We start from the raw sequence: 17636 nt of genomic DNA on the forward strand, positions 1-17636 counted from the left end.
GTGACCCAGAAGCTCATAACCTGCATCACAAAGAGCCTTAATGACATCTCCTTCCAGGGCTCCAACGGCTTCTTGTGTTCAAGTGAGCAGCGAAACTGGTCCCCTCTTGCTCTTTGAGCTGAGGTTGCCAGAAGAACAAGAAATGAAATTTAAGTTGGTTTGGGGTGTGCTGCTCATCAGACATAGAAAACAGAATTCTGGTGTCTCACAGAGGCCTTTCAAAATGCACCTCAAGGAACAAAGCATATGCCACCTTCCTCGGCAGATCCCAGAGCCAACATCAACCAGAAAGAGGTAGAGCATAGAATGAATGCTGTTTTGCAACTGGGGAATCTGCCAGACTTTCAAGAGTGTAGCAAGGTTTAAGCAACAAAGTCCCAAGTCATGGAACTTTGACCTTTTCTTCTGCTTCTGCCTCCAGTATCTGAATCCAAGTCCTGTGGATTCTTCCTCATTGCTTCTCATATATAGGTCTGTGTTATCTCCTATCTACATTACTGACAAATTCCCTGGACATTCTCTGTTTCCAGTCTCATGTCCCCATAGTTAATCATAGTGGTGAGGAATCAGATTAATCTTCCCAAGATATCCCATTGGCCATGCTGCTATTCTGTCAAAAAAAACTCATGCTTTTCCATCAGTGGCCATGGAAATTAGACCAGTAGAGTGTGTGTTTGTGTGTATGAACTTTTGGTGGCCCGTTAAAGCAATTGCTCCAAAGAGATTGTGTCAAGTGTAAAACGTCTGTAAGTCTCATATTTTATCAGAATCAGATTAAGTTGGTTAACATTTAAATCCCTAATCTTTGGGTAAAATCCATGTCCCCAGAAACTGTATTGTTTATCCTATACCTGCTCGGACTGATCCCCACTCCCGTCTCCTCTGCCTGAACCAAATGTTTAGACTTAGACTTGGAAACAAATCTGCCTCACGTGATGGCCAAAATGTTAGACAAGTTGACCAATGGAGGCAGTCTTTAATCTCGCCATCTGTCACACTTGATAACTCTTGACCATCCCATACAAACTCACACTCTTGCTTGCTCATTTTATTTCCTTGACTCTACAGTTTTATTACTACCATCCACTTAAAAATAAAAACTATCCTAATTACTAAATAAGATGTCTTTCGTCCTTTGACATTTGTTTTCCTAAGAATATTGGCCAAACCCAAAGTGGTGACCAAACACACTCTTAAGTGAACCAGACTTCATGAATTCCTGAGGCATCTATAGATTATCAGCCAGACAAATGCACCCAAATTCTCAATAATTAACATAGATTCAATTACGAAAACACTGTCCACTCCACACTTTAATTCCCATAAACAATTTGTCACACCTTGTTCCTCCCTCAGTTCTGCCATAGTCCATCTAAAACTTCTAGCATTTTTAAATTTTTCTTTGTCTCCCTCATCAACCAGCTCAACGCTTGGCATATGATAGGTGCTTAATAAAGACATTATGGAATATACTGAATGAGTAATAACTATAGTTATAGTCACACGGAAGCACTCTGAAGGCTATAGAATGATTCAAAATTTGGGTGTGTCAAGATCTACCAATTTTTGGAGTCATGAAATTAGAAATTCTCTCCACAAGGAAATTTTATAGTTCAATGAAAAGGAAGGCTATTGTTGATGGAATCAACAAGAGTCAGGTAGCTAGTGGATGCATGACAAATGTGTCAGATTACTAAAAGCAGAAAGGCACCAAAGAGCTCTTGAAAGATTTTTGTGTAAATAAACGATTGGGGTACACTTTCCTAAATATATGTTCAAGAAGAAAAATGCTAATCTTGACCTTTGTAATCCATCATCCTCACTTCTAAAATATAATTTGCTTTGGGTTTCTATAGGTTTTTTTTCCACTAGTATGGTAATTAAGAATCCTGCCATTTCAATTTCAGAGAAATTTGAATTAAGCATTTTATGAGACCATGTGGGTACAGTTTGAATCTATGAAAGAAGGAAATTGAACATTAAGCATTAACACCTTGCTCTTGCTCTACCACACCTTCCAAGGGCTCGCATACGGAGAACACTTGTGATGGAGTGCCAACTTTTCGTGCCGCTTTGCATAGCCAGCTTACATTTAGGGCTCCTATTAACTTGAAAGAGAGTTCCAGGTGCATTCAAGTTCTGCTGAAGAAATGGAAATTTGGAAGCTTTATTATTAGCTTAGGCCATTTTCAACTCACGTGAGTAAGAGATGGAGAAAAGTTATTAGAATTTATTTTTTCTCCCTTTTTTTAATAGCTGCTGCTCTTAGGTCTGATGTAAAACCACATACAAATATAGATGCTTAGACAAAAGTGTAGGGGCTTTTTCTTTTTCTGTGACAAAACAGTATGGGTCTCCCATTTCTTCATCAACACAGGCTTCAACATGACTTTAAATAAATGTCCATATAGGCATAAAATTTTAGCTTTTGGCTCCCAAATAACAGAAATGTTTCAGCAATAAGGAGTAGAAAAATATTCTAACAAGTAGAAATGGAGCATTTGTTGGAAATCTACAAAAATAGCTCCCAGAAGCCCAGGATAGGATGTGAAAACAAACAGGAAAGTCTCAGGAGCCACACAACTGTTGACCTCTTTGTTCTCTAAATGTGCATTGAGTTCTTTTTTCTCCCTCCACTGGGGAGCTGTTTTCTCAAAAATAATTAAATGTAGCATTAATGTAGCTCATGCCATGGTGTGATGTTCACTAGGTCTCTTAGTCCAAGGGAACAGAAAGATCACTTACTATTCCTTTGCCTCCAATCCAGCCTTAGGCTCTTTTCTATCTTATGCTCTGGGATATATAATGTGATTAGTCAAGTTTGAGTCAAATATCCAGCTCTAGTCAAACATGGGAGAAGCAGGGCCATGTGGAACAAATATGGCTGCAGGAGCTCTTATCTTTCTTCCTGTCTTTTTTTCCTTTAAAGTTTGTGAATGCCTATCCCACCAAGAAATATGTCCTTTGCCTAAACAGGAATGCTGCAGATGTGATCTAAAGTACACTGTGACCCACTGAGGCACCGAAAGGGGCTCCTCCCTCCTCCCAAAGGCCTTTCTTTTCTCCTTTTTTACATCTCCCAGCATCCCTGTGCCTTATCAGACTGTTATCCTCAATCCTTTTCTTGGCTGCTCACCTTCTTATCTCTCCCCTTTCCTTGTCAGGGGAAATAGCATTAGACTAGAGCAGTGATTCTCCAACTTGAGCTGTATCAAGATCCTCTGGAGGGCTGGTTAAAGTGCAGATTTCTGAGCCCCACGCCCGGTTTCTGAGTCAGTAGGTTTGTAGTAAGGACCTGAGAATTTGCATTTCTATCAACTTCTGGATGGCTCTTGTGCTGATGGTCTGGGGACCATACCTAGAGAACTTTTGGACTAGAGAGTAGAAAAGAATTACTGCAATTCAATGTCCTCACTATAGCATCAAGTTCATCATTGAAATGACTTGAGATGGTTGAGAAACTACTGTATTAAAGTCAGTAAATCTAAGACATGTTTCCAGTCCTCAGTGATCTAGCTAGAGAAGTAGGGCATAGCTGTCTTTAGATGGTGGCATAGTTGGGCTATTCTTGTCATTGTCTTGGGAATCGTACTAATATGAGATCACTTCTTTGCTCTCATCTGTAAGCAAGAATGATCACCATCATATCTACTTTGTAGAGCTGTTGGGAAAACTCAAGTAGGCAATACATTTGTAAATTTAAAAGTGCTATAAAATATGAGATATTATGGCTTGTTTTTATTTTTTTAAGAGTCTCCACACTTTTTAATTTTTAAATTAACATACAATGAAATTCATCTTTATTTTTGTGTACAGTTCTATGAATTTTAGCACATGTATGGAGTCAGGTAATCACCAGCATTATAAGGATACATGATCATCCCATCATTGCAAACAGCTCCCTTGTGCTAGCTTTTGGAAGTCATATCCTCTCTTTTTCCCTAATCTTTGGCAACCAAAATTGGTTCTCTATTACTATAGTTTTGTCTTTTTGAGACACAAATGAAATCATGCAGTATGTAATCACTTGAGATTGGCTTTCTTCACTCAGCAGAATGTCTTTGAGATTCATCTGAATTGTTGCATATAACAATAGTATGCTTCTTTTTTCGTTGAGAAGCATTCCATTGAATACATATGGCTTGTTTTTATTTTTTATTTTATTTTATTTTTTTGTTTAAAGATTTTATTTATTTACTCATGAGGGATATATAGAGAGAAATAGAGAGAGAGAGAGAGAGAGAGAGAGAGGCAGAGACACAGGCAGAGGGAGAAGCAGGCTCCATTCAGGGAGCCCATGTGGGACTCGATTCCAGGTCTCCAGGTTTAGGCCCTGGGCTGAAGGTGGCGCTAAACCGCTGAGCCACCGGGGCTGCCCATATGGCTTGTTTTTAATGTACTTGTAGTGTCCTAGTGTGTGGGCCCCATGAATCTTCCCCCTAAAGATCAGCCCTTAGTTTATCTTCCTGCCTCCCTGGCTATACTTCCTTACAGGAATTTTAGACAATCTATTCACATTTTCCAGAGTTGCTGCGACCTGGATTCTTACTATTTTCACCCCTCTTTCCACTCCTTTAGTCCTCTGAAATCTTGGTCTTGCATGAGTTGTCAATTTTTCTTTTAGACTACTATTCTGTTTTCTCCTTTGAGTTGTCTCGACACAGCAACCAGAACATCTTTCTCTGAAATAAGTGAGGCCATGTTAACCTACTGCTCAAATTCTTTCAAAAGCTCTTCTTTGCTCTTAGATCTATAAGGTCTTGGGTAATTTGGGTCTTGCCTTATTTTTCCAAATTCATTCTAAACCATCTCTTTGCTCCTCATGACCTATATAAGTTTCCCTTCTATTGCCAGAACACAACTGAGCCTTTCTTAGCTCTTTCCTTTACCCGGAAAATTATTTTTCCAACTTTCACCATAGCTAATTTATTCTCTGCCTTTGACACTCAGTTGACTGTTACCTCAGGTGCTTCTTTGTATCATATCTCCATATCCATTTCCTTTATAGCCTCATATAATTTTCTTTTATTTGCTTTCTCTGTTTACTTATTTGCTTTTTAGCTCCCCTGTTAAACTATAAGCAGCCATGAAAGCAGCTACCCATTTGGAAAACTCTTTCAGTGCCCATAGTGGACACTCAGTGCAGAATGAATGAAAGGTTGAGTAATCCTCTCAAAAACTGACATCTAGATAGCCATCTAGATGATCTCCTTGCTCCTGTTTTATTTTTTTCTTCCTCTTCTTTAGGAAAAACAGCCCAACATGGTCAGATGTGCCATTTTTTTAAAGTACTGCTTTTATTGTATTACTTTTCTGTCTAATGAGCCTCTCTCTCTCTCTCTCTCTCAAATAGAATATCAATCTAAACTTGCATGGATTTTTGTTGTATGAAGTGTGACTCTGAAGTTTTAAACTTTTTTACCTGGGGCAGGCCGTATAACCTCTGTAAGCCTAGATTCTTTCTCCACAATGGGTAAAGATTCACAGGTTATAGTGATACTTGAATGAGAGTGACATATGTCAAGTTCTTAACATGCTGCTGCAAGGCACAGGGTGAGAGATAAATGGATATTAGCCACATACCTAGCATACGTATCTGCTCAAAATCAGGTCTTCTTGCCATTCCAGTGTCCGATTACAGTTTCCCCAGATGCACATCACCTCTGCTACACTGGCAGTAGTAACCTTCCTCTTCTGGGATTTTCTAGGTGCTACCATCCTCAAACCACTAACATTTCAAATGCTATCTCTACTCTAAAGCCTACTCTGAGCCCATCGTGATCACCCACTAACTGAAGGGGGACAACAGTTTTGGCCATGGAGAAGGAGAAAGAACTTTAGCAGGCACTGAATTTTTACTTGGTGCTAGGTTCAAGACAAGAAGGTATTTCCATTTATTCTATTTTATGATGCCTCAGTAAATTCTTACAATACTCTGATCTTAGCAGTGTTATTTTCTCTCATTTCTGGATGAGAAAATTGTGTCTCAGGAGAGGAAGGAATTAGCTAAATAAATGGTTCCAGCCAATTTCTAACTTGGTTTTACAATAGATATAAAGAAATCCATCACCTAATTATAAAGTTATTGTAATTAAAAATGAAAGAAAGAAAGAAAGAAAGAAAGAAAAGAAAGAAAAGAAAAGAAAAGAAAAAGAAAGAAAGAAAGAAAGGAAAGAAAGAAAGAAAGAAAGAAAGAAAGAAAGAAAGAAAGAAAGAAAGAAAAAAAAAGAAAGAGAAAGAAAGAAAGACTAGTCTCCTGGAGAGCCAAAATGCCACACCAAATGCCCAAAAACAAAGAACAATCTGGAGTCAGTTTAGGTCATTAGGCTAGTTGCACACACACACACACACACACACACACACACATACAAATGAGCATATTGGCATCTTGACTGTAGGTGCAGATGCAGCTAACCAAAAATGAAGACAAGAGCACAAGAGTTCTCAAAATTATATTTCTAAGACAAAGTTAGGGCAACAACATGCCAGAGGTAGGAAGCTCAGGCTCCCACACTAGCCTAAGGCAGAAGGATAAAGCAATAGACTGTTTTGGGTGATAATCTCAAAGACTTCAAAACAAAACAAAACAAAAAACAGCCTTGAATTATATCAGTAGATCTCATCCCTGTACATTAGAAATCATGTGAAATCATTAGAAATCATGTGAAAATGTCATTTTCTGAACCCAGCAACAGACACAGAGACTCACTGGACTTAGTCTTGGTTGGGGTCCAAATGTTATAGTTTTAAAGTTCTCTGAGTGATTCTAATGGAAAGCCAGTGAAAACCGGTAGGTTATAGGGAACAGAAGTCCAATGGTTCTCAAAGATTGGTCCTGGAACCAATAGCATCATTAACACCTGTAGACTTGTTAGAAATGCAAATTCCTACCCCCATTCCATGTCTACCAAATCTAGAATCTTTAAGGGGCGGAAGTTTGACAACTGTTTTTTTAGCCAGTGGCCATAGTGTTTAATTAAGTTGTTACTGAACTATAATGTATTTTACATTTAATGAAGGTCAGGGCATTTTTCTTCTCCTCACTTCAAAATTTAATGAAATTCTTCATCTGTAAAAAGTTTTAGATAAGACGTGTCTTGGTGGTTCAACTTTACCACTAACATTTAGAATGGAATGACTAACTATTGGGTAAGAGAGTTATTAAATGTCAAGAGAAGACAATGGTTACTGTGATTAAAAGTCAATTATTTTGTCTGTAGAATCCCTCCCTAAAAACTTCATTTCTTAGGGTCTGCAGTAGCTATATGTGGCTTTATCTCTCTCCACTCAACAAGGAGGTTGTAAGGCAACCATGGTTGCTCCTGCATTTGAGATAGTTATACTGTTACTTAAGCCTTTCAGGTTCTCAATACATATAAACCTAATTAAGCAATTTGCATCTGCTTGGGCATCTCTAGAAAACCTCTAGAAGCCTTCAATTACTCTAAAACCTAGAATCAGCTGTTTTAGAAGGATAAATTTCCCGGATAGAATTTTGTGAGTTCTCGTGATCAAATAATTTTGAAGTGTCACTTCATGTGCTGATTTTGATCACCTCTGGGTCTTTTTATTTTCCTGTTCTCAAAGTTTTTAAGAAATGTAAACAATATTTAATGTATATATCTCTGTTTGAAGTGAGTTGAGCACATATAAATGATCATTTTAGTTTAATGTCTCTTGATGGTTGTGTTTTCACACATAACAACCAATGATTTCTTCCAAATGCTAATGTTTGATGTTTTTTTCCCTGAGACAAACATATCTGAAGTGATTAACTGGTGTCACACAAATTCTATTTTTAAAATGATCTGTATTGTCTTAGATTCTTTAGCAAATACACATATATATATGCAATCCTTATTAATGGTTTCCAGTGGTGAATTTCTTTTAAAAAAAGGCGTATCTCTGGGGTCCCTGAGTGGCGCAGTGCATTAAGTGTCTCACTCTTGGTTTTGGTTATGGTCATGATCTTGGATTTGTGGTATGGAACAACGAGTTGGCCTCTACACTTAGTGAGAAGTCTGCTTCTCTCCCTCTCCATCTGTCCCTCCCCCCGCTCATGTATGCTTTCTCTCTCTGTCAAATAAATAAATCTTTATAAAAAAGAGAAAGGCATATCTCTGTGTTCTGCTCTCTCTTCCTTCTCTACAATACTTAGTTTTATTTTCACTTAGAATAGGCATACAATTTTGCTCTTTAATTTGATTTTCCTTTGAGTTAAAATTGGCAATTCTTTTGAGTTCATAATGTGGAATATTAAGATTTTTTGTTTTGCTTCTTACAATTGGAAAGACAATCTTTAAGACTAAAACATATGGAGTAATATAATGTTCTTATGTAAACCACATAAATTTTTTTAATGAAAAGGCAAGATGAAAGAAAAATATTTCATGGAATAAGATAAATTTTGTATCTTATCTATTAACATAAGAAACGATAAAATGTAAACTTAAAATTGGGCCTGGAAATTGATTCAAATGTTGGGAGAGATGGCAAGTCTGAAGCATGGTTGAGTAGATTGGAAATGTAATACGTTCAGGACTGGATAAATGATTGATTAAACTCTTCTTTCTCTTAGATGTCCCTGTTGATGTTTATTATAATATAGAACTAGGTAGGTTGGTCTTTTGGAAAAAAGTGGGACGATGTACGTAAAAATACAGAGACTTTACTGGATACATGTTGGTTACACAATACATTTTTGTTAAATCTGATTTTGATAAACATAATATTTGCATTTGAAAAAACAACTATTATAGATCAATAAGTTACCTTTATGGTGACCTCATTACTTCCCGTATTCATTTCAACAAATCTCTATTAAACGGTTTCTCAGTGGCAAAGTCTGTGCTAACTTCTCAGTTTCTACTCTTAACTAAAGACAGATATGTAAATCTATAATCTGTCCTTAATTCTTCTTAAGGGCACACCAGACTTCTCATTTCTGTGTGAAGTTCTTCAAATGCCAATATCTAAGAAGCATATTAAAGCCACATCCTGACAAAAGATGTCAAGGACCAATGCCAATCCTCCACTTTAGTGTACCACCAAAAAGAGCAGTCAGGAATTTTCATCTAACCCAAGAAACAATTCTCTCAACACCTTTATTGCTATAGATTAAAAAATATGGCCAGCCCATTCTGAAGCTACTATCTATAGCCATAGAAGTGAGCCCAGGCAAAACTAGTAGGAGAACTGCCAGAAAACCCACAGAATGGTGAGAAAAACCTAAATTCTTGTCATAAGCCTCTAAGTTTGGGGATTGTTTATGTTACTGCTTTATAACAATATCTACTACCGATAAATCCTCACATTTACTTAAAATTGTCATTGTGAAATCAATCCATCCTGGTATAAACCCCCGTATCTTTTGGACTATAGCTGGAAATCACAATTGCTTCTACAGCACCATTCCTGGCAAGAAAAATGGCTAAGAACCAAGGCTTTTTGGGGGATATGTGTGTGCATGCGCATGCATGAACATGTACGCATGAATGTACACACGTGCATAAATGTGCATGTGAGAGGGAGTGATTATGCCATAAATTAGAGAATCTGAGGGGTATGATGAATGTAGAAAGCCCAGCTGGGTTTTGAGTTGACAATGGTTGTGGTCTACTCATCTTCACTACTGCTTCAGGGTTGAAAGCAGCAAATCATTTCCATATCAAGTTAAGTAGACTCTTTGAGAGAAGCATCCAACATTCCAATCTATGTTGATACTGCCAGGGGTCTCAGCCCTATTATTAAAGGCAGGAACAGTAGGATAGAGGAAGACTTGTAAAGCACGTACCATGGCAGCATTCGGTTTCTGTAAAAGGTGAAGTCCATTTACACTCCTCATTTAGCTGAATGAGAATGAGTCATTTGCTTAATGGATAATTTTAACTTGATTTCCAATAAGTGGATTAAGTAATTGAAGAACTTCAACACCCTGTAGAATATTTGTGGCAGCATTTGGAAAAGAAACCAGAGCCAGGTCTGTCAGCAACTTAAGATGGAAAATTCCTATTAGTCCACCTATCAATAAGGCTTCATTATTAAGCAACAATCTAATGGCTTGGCCTCAGTGCTGACATGTTGCAGGCATTTGCAACGTTACACCAAGGTTGCAGGCTATCCTGATAGGCCTCACGCTGTTAGTCCACTTTGTTAAATAGAAGTTGATTTTATATTTAGCTGTGCATGGAGTGTACAGATGAAACAAATCACTTCTATAAGCTCAACAAGATGAATAGTTGCTGTTGAAAACGAGCAAGGAGCTGGATGCAAGATTAATATGCAGTCCCAAGTTCCACTTCCTACAATTTTTATTGATTGTGTGAAAAAGTACTAAAATTCATGATTTCTTAGGTGAGTTAGATTGAAACTCTTGCATAGCTATAGTAGATGTAATTTCTCTGAAATGTACCATTTGTCTACAAATACAGCTTTTCATTTGGGACCACGTGCAATGAATTCTATGATGAGAGCCAAGCCTTTCTGATGGCACCCTTTGCCACAAGTATACCTGGTTCCCAGGCTGGCTGCTTTCTGCTCTTTGGTCTTTGCCAAATTGCCTCCTTGGGAGGATTTTCTAAATATCCCCTACTGCTGTGGTCCAAATACCAGGACTTATTTGGTCTGTGTGTATGTGTGTGTGCGTGTGTTTTTCCATTTCCATAAACCACAAAAGATTGAATGTTGATGTATCTTAGTGTTTAGATCTTTCTAACATCTGAATGACATTCCAGCTAATTTGACACAGTATTCCATCTTCTTTCAGTAGGCTTGAGGAGGGGAAGAAACTATTAAAGCCTGTCCTTAATTATTTTACTTTTATAGTTGGGATCTACATTTTAATGGAATGAGAGCAAGGTTTAGGTCAATTTGGGCTCAGAGCACATATCCCAGTTCTGTTACTAGTCAGTAATTTTAGAAAATATATTAATACATTTTCAACTAGTGCAATTAGACCTTTTTCTTTCCATTACAACCTATTGCTTTAGTAATTTCTTGAATTCAATTATAATACATCAAAGCTTCACTGTATCCATAAAAGTTCAAATCTGTTAACATATATTGAGCCCCTCAATTCTTCAGACTAATCAAGTCTTGCAGGAAATTTGGGATGTGATTCTATAGAAATGTCTGTTGCCATGCAGTTTGAACCCTGAAGTTCAAACCAACTCTTAGGCTCGAAGTCCAGGTGAAGTATACCCTGACTCAAATTTCAACTTTGCATAACAAGATCTGACTTCCAAAAGTTTGAGATCTAAATGACTGTAGCCATTATATTTCCTATGCTTTAAGTTCACTTATGTCTTACTTCACATATGACAGTATTTTAAAGCCCTCTGATTATATATCACATTTATGTTTTCTCAGATACCTAGATACCAATGGAAATTTCAAAGCAAGTAATAATGAGTTCTGAAATTGAGATAATACTTTGAAATAAGAGGAAAAGAGAGGCTTTTATTTTTTAAAATTTTAAAAAGATTTTATTTATTTATTCACGAGAGACACATAGAGAGAAGCAGAGACACAGGCAGAGGGAGAAGCAGGTTCCCTGCAGGAAGCCGGATGTGGGACTTGATCCCAGGACCCTGGGATCACAACCTGAGCCGAAGGCAGGTGCTCAACCACAGAGCCACCCAGGCATCCCGAGAATTTTTTTTTTTTTTAATCAGTAAATGGTGGGTTGCCTGGGAGGGCTCAGTCTGTTAAGTGTCTGCCTTCTGCTCAGGTCATGATTCCAGCGTCCTGGAATTGAGCCCCACATCAATCTCCCTGCCCAGCCAGGAGTCTGCTTCTCCCTCTCCCTCTGCTCCTCCCCACCACTTGTGTGTACTCTCTCTTTCTCTAAGTAAGTAAATAAAATCCTTAAAAAAATCAAAGAATGGTGCTTTAGCATACTTCCTCATGCCTTGGAAGTATTTGCTGCTTCCTTGGATGTCAGTTGGAGAAGTTATAGGTAGGAGAAACCACTATCAACCCGCAGGAGGGGTAGCAGCTAAAGAGGTTAGCTCCTTAGAGCAGTCCAGCACAGCTACCTAAGAATTTCTAAGCATGGCTGGTCTGCATTTGAAGCTTACTTGCTTTCTTGAATAGAGGATGATTGAACGGAACCCTGAATCTCCTCCAAAGATGGACATCTTCCTCTATTCTAACCATGAGCTGTGTGCATTTGGAACAGAGACTTTTTTGGCAGCATTTCTCATACCAACCTCTGCTCTTCTCTACTTTTCTGGTCTCCACATTACAATTTAAAGAATGTGCCTTATATATTAGCCCTCTCATTTCCAAAAGTATTAAAGCTGATTTTTGGACCTAGGCATAGTAAATGTCTAAATATTTACTTTATTTGGTTGAGTTAATGGTTCCATAATTTCCTACCACTGGATATCACTATTTAAACAATAATAACAGAATAGAATTTCATATGATGATTTTTGATACTGAATGTGTGAACATATTCTAATATACTCCTTATATGAGGACCTAATTGTAGTTCAACTGCATGTTGCTGAAAAATACTGCCTCCCCTCTACCTTATATGTTAAATTATGCATTAAAAATAAATTATATATTGGGGGGATTTTCACTTGTCCACCTGGAGATCTGAAAATCACTGGGCAGAGTACAAATCATGTAAAACATTGCTTATTTCCCATATTGTCTCCTGTAATGTATTGCTATGTGGAGTTTTAAATGAGTTGTCCAAGTGGGCCCCAAGTTTATACGGTGAGAAGATGAATCATGTTGGTTTAGGCACACATTTATAGAAATAAAAAGGCACTTGTATGCACATAATAGGTGTGCTTTTGCTGCAGATACATAACACAAATATAAATGCACAAGGAAAATCAGCCCTAAGAGAACACTAATATTCCCCCAAATACATTTACGCGGTAATATTACATTGAAAGCTCTCCACTGGCAATATCTTGTTAATGTCGTTATCAAAAACATGTTACTTTGTTAATCCATTAAACTAAGATTACTGCTTTTAGTTGCTTATATATTTATATGCTTATATTAATGTTATAGCACAATAGAGAACACATTTTAACAGTATGCTGGTGATAGAATATACTTGATTAATCCTGGGCCTATCATACCATTGAAAATATAGGCAAATAGAAAACATTCCCTGGAAAATATTTTCATATGTAAATTCTAAGCTACATCCTATTAAAGAGGAATCTACTGCAAATGGAATTGCTTTCTATCACTCTCCTTCCCACTTTGCTTCTTTCTACAACATTTGGTATTATGGGAACATCACAGAAAATGAAAAATAAATGTGACCACCTGTAAGTCCAACAATGTTACCTTGTAATTATCATGAGGGGGATGTTGGGCAAATCTGTGCCACTCTATCTCAATCTGGGTTGGAGGACTGTGGCACTAAGAAGGTTGATTCAGACCCCATTTAGAATTGCCTGATGACTAATGGCACACACACATACACACACACACAGACACACACACACAGAGGGAGGAAGAGGCCAGTGGAGACAGATCAAGCTTGAGCCCTTCTGCTACATAAAATGAGGAGCCATTTCACAAATAATTGCTTTATTTTAGAAGCTTGTTCTAATTAAACATTAGTCACACACTCTCTCTTGACCTGCTTCCTGTGTTAAAAATCACCATCCTAAAAAGCTTACTTTATGCATTCCATAATTACAAAAAGTTCCCAGAAGAATGCAATATTTTATTGTTGCTTTTGAAAAGGGGGGAAAACCCATATACATATATCTATGTGTGTATATATGAAGATATATGCATATATTTCTATATGCAAAGAGACATGATTGTATTTCATAAATTTTTTGCAAAAAGCATGAGGGAGATGAGAGAATATGGGTGATGCTGGGGGAAGAGAAGCTGGATAAAGGAAAACAATAGGTACAAATTTCTACCAGTTTCCTCAGGCATCCATAGCAGCTGCTTAATGATACATGTATCATTATATCCTGGAGTAGTTGGAGGGCAGAAGCAGACTTGATTACACTACAGACAATTGTTTCACAATAATTCTGGCCCATTTTTCATTAGCTGTCTCCCCTCACAGCAAAACACGGGGTAATTTTTTTAAGGAACAAAACAAAACAAAACACACTTATACTGCAAGAAGGGTGTCCAGCAGTTAAAGATTTTTAATAATTCATCATGCGAAACATTTTAGGCTAAATGCTAAATTTCTCAACTATGACAACAAAGATGAGTGGGGGGAAAAGCAGAGCTTAACTTGATTTTATAAAAACAACAGGATAAAAAATCACATGTTCGCTTTTCATGGTTACACTATCCAGTTTTTTTGTTTTGTTTTGTTTTGTTTTGTTTTGTTTTGTTTTGTTTTGTTTTTAATTACCTCGCTTTGTTTGACAGGCTTTGTCACTAGCAGATGGAGTATAAGGAGTTTGTTTTGGGGAAATTGATTAAGATGAGGATTTCTTTTTTCAAGATACATAGAAATCTATCCCCTGGTCATCACTTAAGGATTTTCACCTATCAACTGACTGGATCCAGTCTAAGCCCCCTTTTAAGTTTTCTTTCTAAGGAAGACAGAGAATTTCAGTCACTCTGCATGTCTTTCAAAGAGTAGCATTAGATACATTAGGACTTTATTTTTCCTTCAGATGATAATGGTAACTATTGGTTGAAGGGAGCTGTGTCTCAAGCAACTCTTCAGAGTACTTGATAAATATTAGTTTATCTAATCACCAAAACCACCCTATGAGGAAGGAACCCTTGTTATTTCCATGTAACAGACAACCACCTTATGCATGGTCCCCTTACGCAGCCTGGGGAGGCGCTCAGCACCCTTTTGAGAACCATCCTTTAAATGTATACAATAAAATATAGAGGCTTACCAAGGAAGCCAGTTACATTAAAATCATTAACAAAATATTTTAAAATTATCATATGGTTATATGTATGCTTTGTCATCAATGCATTTAATAAAAACACCTATGGGGGAAATCTATAAAGATAATTTCAAAGCAGTGATGAGCATAAGGAATATTCTAAGGTAACCTCAGTTAAGTCTGATGGAATAGACTCCCTGTGATTTTTATTGGTGAGACACAGTCACAGGACTGCTAATACTATTGAGATTTGTTGCCTACCTTCATAATCTATGGGAACCCTAACTTTCCATTAAAGATGAGTGAAAAATAAATTTATGCATTTTTTCCATGCAAGGTCATGGGTCTCCACATTACAAACTGTTGACAGTTTCATTTCATATCCCACTTTGTAACAAACTCAAAGATATACTAAATTAAACATGAGATTGATTTGAAAAAGCATGACAGGGACACCTGGCTGGCTCAGTGGTTGAGCATCTGTCTGCCTTTGGCTTAGGTCCTGATCCTCCTTGTCCTGGGATCAAGTCCCACATCAGGTTCCCTGCATGGAGCCTGTTTCTCCCTCTGCTTGTGTCTCTACCTCTCTCTCTGTATCTCTCATGAATAAATAAATAAAATATTTAAAGAAAAGAAAAAAGCATGACAGAAAGTGTCAAGTAAACAAGTTAACAGAACTGGGGACTATTTTTATAAAAATGTAGCAACCAATCTAAGCAATTGCTGCTGTGGTAGCTTTCAGGTTTTAATAAAAAACATGTGGTTTTGTTCCCGTGCATTCTTTTAGGCTTCATAATTCGGGATTTTTTTATGATAATAGAAGAACAGGAAAGGTACAAATGCCGAAGGTCAAAGGGCCAATGTTGACTGGAAAAGTTTTCATCTGGAATTTGACTGCTCTCTTTGAGTGCAAGAGATTGAGACTTGTACTGTTCTTTTCAAGCTGGCTGATTCCCTGAGCAGTGCCCTTGGATTCAACATGTCCCTTCTTACTGCTGGAGCTTCCTACATCCCTTATATTGGTCTCATGTGCTCCTCAAAGTTTTCTTTGACAATCCCGTTTTCCCTTCATCCTCTGCTTTCCCCCACATTATTCTCACTGTTTGGAGCATGCACTTTGTACTCGATGAGTTGTCTTGTACTTTTTGGCCAGTGGCTTGAAGCCTTTTTGAAGTTGTCACTCATATTATGGATGGTCCCAACTTAGAATGAATGGTTCAGCTTTATGGTGGTGCAAAAGCTATACCTGTTTAGTGGAAAGTGTACTTTGAGTTTTGAAATTTGCTCTTTCCCTGGGCAAGTAATATGCAGTCTGATCCTCTCTCTTGATGCTTAGGCAAACCATAGCTCCCAGTCAGCCATGTGATTGGGAGGGTAAGCAACCAATACACTTACGACCACATGTACCCATACAGCCATTCTGTTTTTCGCTTTCAGTAGTCGATAAATTACATGAGATGTTCAACGCTTTCTCATAAAATAGGCTTTGTGTTAGATGATTTTGTCTGACTGTTGCCTAATATAAATATCCTGAGCATATTTAAGGTAGGCTACCTAAGCTATGATGTTTGATAGGCTAAGTGTATTAAATGTTATTTCTGACTTAGGATATCTTTAATTTAGGATTGCTTTATCAATTTCAGATCACTCCAGAAGTATAATGTCAGCCCAATTCCCAAATATTTTATTGAAAGTGCAAATTTTATTTCTCTACTCTTCTTTTTGACAATATATTTTAATTTTTTCTGCTTTTTCAATAAAACATTTTATTTATTAATTTATTTGAGAGAGAAAATGCACATGCATAAGAAATGAGGAGTGGCAGAGGGAGAGGGAGAAAGACACTCTTTACTGAGGAGGGAACACAAAGCCAGGCTGGATCCTGGGATCCCGGGATAATGACCTGAGCTGAAGGCAGATGCTTAACCTACTGAGCCCCCCAGGAATCCCTGTTTTCTGCTTTTTTATCTTTTGAACTTTGTAGAAAACTTCATTAGCTCTATCCAAAATCCACACCTTGGTGACATGTATTTTTATACTTCTGTGACGAATCATGTTAGGGTCTTGGATTGATGTAGCAGCAGGAACATGCTGTCTACAATTCAGCTTCCTGCCTGTTTTCACCAGTATTTGTGTGACACTGCTCATGGTGCTGGGCTTTCACACTGTCTTCAAGAACAAGATGATCCTCTTGAATGGGAGGGGTTCAAGGAACAAGAACCGTTCCTGGGGTGCATGTATCTGGATATCCAAATGAAAAGACCTGATGTGTTAAAAATTATTTTGACTATTTCAGGTTGAAATTGGGCATGATGTACTGTTGACGTTCAATACGTATCTGTAGAATGAGTAAATTAATAGGTACAAAGCTCTGTTTTGACACATGTTCTTTGGTGTTGATTGTCAATTTTTCCAGGAAAGAAAAAAAAAATATTGTAGGTATCAGAATCCACATTTAAAAAATGTCAGGGGTTGGGTGTGATGATGAGTTTCTTAGTTGTATTGATGGTGGAATTTCCTTTGGTGTTGGACGCTGTTGAAAACACTCAGTTCTTGTTGTTAAGAGAGCCTACAAGGGGCAATGGATATGAAAACAGATTGATATAGCCCACAGTAATGTCTGTTACCGAGGAAGGCAACAGAAAAGAGATGGTTTAACACTGATATTATATACATATAATATATAGTATAAATAAAAAACTTTTAAAAAATGAAATAACATGTTTAAATGTAAAAAAAGAAGAAGAAGAAGAAGAAGAAGAAGAAGAAGAAGAAGAA

General features: G+C 37.4%; 1 long non-coding RNA gene across 4 annotated transcripts in view; it reads left to right on the top strand.

Moving 5' to 3' along the window:
• Positions 1-62: 62 nt before the first annotated feature.
• The window catches only part of LOC111094068, a 53886-nt gene continuing 36312 nt past the window's right edge, over positions 63-17636 (top strand). For 3 of the 4 annotated variants that reach the window (XR_005384124.1, XR_005384126.1, XR_005384127.1), the window contains exons 1-3: positions 63-294; positions 2023-2198; positions 5709-5884. This is a non-coding gene — a long non-coding RNA (uncharacterized LOC111094068). The remainder of the gene's footprint in view (positions 295-2022; positions 2199-5708; positions 5885-17636) is intronic. The other variant, XR_005384125.1, reaches the window with a different exon arrangement.

Source organism: Canis lupus, chromosome 35 (genome assembly GCF_011100685.1).
Source record: "Canis lupus familiaris isolate Mischka breed German Shepherd chromosome 35, alternate assembly UU_Cfam_GSD_1.0, whole genome shotgun sequence".
NCBI classification, from domain to species: Eukaryota; Metazoa; Chordata; class Mammalia; order Carnivora; family Canidae; genus Canis; species Canis lupus.